Source organism: Theropithecus gelada, chromosome 1 (assembly GCF_003255815.1).
Source record: "Theropithecus gelada isolate Dixy chromosome 1, Tgel_1.0, whole genome shotgun sequence".
Classification (NCBI taxonomy): Eukaryota; Metazoa; Chordata; class Mammalia; order Primates; family Cercopithecidae; genus Theropithecus; species Theropithecus gelada.
This window is the reverse complement of record NC_037668.1, coordinates 25,092,220-25,095,199: the sequence shown is the minus strand read 5'-3', so window position 1 is coordinate 25,095,199 and position 2,980 is coordinate 25,092,220. Positions and strand designations below refer to the sequence as shown.

Below are 2,980 nucleotides of genomic sequence, written 5' to 3'. Positions count from 1 at the left end.
TAGCAAAATCAGTGCTGGGAAGAGAGAAAAACAGTGTAGTTTCATGGAAACCAAAGTCAGAGAATGTTTCCATGAGGTAGGAGTTTGAAGTGTTAAAACAGAGAAAGATGAGAAAAAGGAGATAAAGCAAAGTCCAGTGGCCTTAGCAATGGAGAATTCTTTGGTGACATTTGAGTAAACAATCTCATGGGCATGAACATGCCAAAGCCAACTTGCAGGGAATTATGGAGAGTGGGAAAGAAAGCCTGTTTTAATGCTTCTGAAAATAAAGGGAGAACAGTCACTAAAGAGAACCACAGGATCAGATGTATGCTCTCCATACATTTTAAATGCGCTTGCTTTTTGACAAAAGGGACTAGTGTCTCTGCTTCTCAAAATTGTCTGTTCACCATATTTTTAAAAATAGTTAAGCCAGTTGGGCTACAGATAGCTGCAGATTCCTCTCTCAACTCCGGAGTCTCTTCTATACCTCAAGCTGTCCCAGTCCTTCATAATGATGGTGGCAACTACACAATGTTTTCTGTCACAGCGCTCTCTTCCTGACTTCACTCAAAAGGCCTACTAGAATCAGCAAAAAAAAAAAAAAAAAAAAGATTTCCTTGGGGACTTGAGCGATCAATTTTAGCAGAGAGATAATGGCAGAATCTGTGTTGTAGGTGTTCTGTTTTGAGAGTACAATAACATGTTTGGACCACATTACCTCTCCAAAATCAAGTTTCTATATTCATAATTCAACTGAAATGCTGTGTAAAAGCTCATTGGTGACCCTGTTACGAAATCCAGTGACCACATCCCAAAGTTTTCCGTCTTCAAATATTTCAAACTGCTATATCTTTTTTTTCCACAAAACTTTCATCTTTATGGTTTTCTTGACATGCACTTCACCAGAGTCCCCCTTGTTAAGAGGGTCTAAAGAGTGGATATTATTATTGGTTGAAATATAAAGCATGGCTTTCTCCTTGCTGTCCTTTTCCCTTCCTAACATCACTATAATGTCTGTGAGGTGAGCATGCAGGCAGGAGCCCTTTCTATGCACAGAAAGTAGTTTGCTCTACAGTGACAATGTTCATATGTATACAGCCCCAAAGAGGTACAAGTAGGCTTCTCTCTTCATGTGCAAGGACTCTGCATGAGCATTATAATCAAAAAGAAGGAAATTGGATTCAGTCTCAGTACAGTTATCATTGTTCTTTGTTTTAAAGTCCAATTGCTATTGAGAATTTACTCCTTGTTGACTCCATTTATTGCTTTCAGACACTGACATAGCAGAATGCAGAGAAAGAACTTCACAGAAGTGACAGAATTCATCTTGGGATTCTCTAGTTTGGGAAAGCATCAGATAACCATCTCTGGGGTTTTCCTAACTGTCTGCATTTTAACTCTGGCTGGTAACATCATCATTGTGACTATCGTCTGCATTGACCATCATCTCCACACTCCCATGTGTTTCTTCCTAAGCATGCTGGCTAGTTCAGAGATGGTGTACACACTGGTTATTGTGCCATGATTGCTTTGCAGCCTCATTTTTCATAACCAGCGTATCTCCTTGGCAGGCTGTGCAACCCAAATGTTCTTTTTTGTTATCTTGGCCATTAATAATTGCTTCCTGCTTACTGCAATGGGCTATGACTGCTATGTGGCTGTCTGCAGGCCCCTGAGGTACACTGTCATCATCAGCAAGGGCCTATGTGCCCAGCTGGTGTGTGGGTCCTTTGGCATTGGTCTATGGCAGTTCTCCATGTGACAGCCATGTTCAGTTTGCCCTTCTGTGGCACAGTGGTGGACCACTTCTTTTGTGACATTTACCCAGTCATGAAACTTTCTTGCATTGATATCACTATCGATGAGATAATAAATTATGGTGTAAGTTAATTTGTGATTTTTGTGCCCATAGGCCTGATATTTACCTCCTATGTCCTCATCATCTCTTTCATCCTTAAAATTGCCTCAACGGAGGGCTGGAAGAAGACCTTTGCCACCTGTGCCTCCCACCTCACTGTGGTCATTGTCCACCGTGGCTGTTCCTCCACTACCTACCTCAAGCCCAAGTCAGAAAACTCTACAGAACAAGACCTCCTTCTGTCAGTGACCTACACCATCATCGCTCCCCTGCTGAACTCTGTTGTTTACAGTCTGAGAAACAAGGAGGTCAAGGATGCTCTATGCAGAGTTGTGGGCAGAAATATTTCTTAACACATTGGATTATTAAATCAAGAGACCGTTAGCCCAGTGTAGTGTGTCTACTCACAAACATGCCACAATACACAAGTTCATCAAATATAATATTTGTTGAGAATACTGTCAGAGAATAGAAATGCTTTTCTATTTAGTGTTCTAGGGATGACAGAAAGCAGGATTTCTGCTCTGGTGAATTTGGTTACCAGACACAAGACTCACTCCAAGCTGGATTAAGACTACTTGTCTCTGTGCTTGAATATTTCAGCTTTGAAAGCTTTTTGGCTCCCATTTTACCTGAACTCTCTAAGAGTCAAATCTTTGAGCTTGTCCGGTTAGGGGATGTGGAGTAGAGGCAGTGGGAACATAGGTGGCAGGGGTGTTAGGAAAATAAGTTGCAGAGACACCAACTTTTATTTCTCTCTGCTTACATAAAAAATAAAGCTTTCATTCTCAGGAGTCAAATAATATTCCATGTGACAGTCATTTTGTAATTATATCTTAATCTTGCTGATTGAAAAATGAACAGCTTTGAAAAAAAAGTGTCTTCTTTTATTATCCAGCTGTGTTCGCTCCTCAAATAGTGTTCATTTCTATGTGCACTCCTTCCTTCTGTGCAATCAAGGCAGAAATCTCTGCTGTTCCATAGGGGATAAGCAGAAAGGACACATACTGGTGGCTTTTCTCTGAAGCTACATTTTTATCCAGATGCACTTTTCATAAAGACTTGTCTCTTTTCAACTTATGGTAGTTTTTTAGATTTTTAATGTATATGCAGTAGTTTCACTGACATTGAAGTTGTTGT

General features: G+C 40.4%; 1 pseudogene; it reads left to right on the top strand.

The window, feature by feature from the left end:
• The first annotated feature begins 1,270 nt into the window (after nt 1-1,270).
• Nucleotides 1,271-2,193, top strand: LOC112606863 (annotated as a pseudogene).
• The last annotated feature ends 787 nt before the right edge of the window (nt 2,194-2,980 follow it).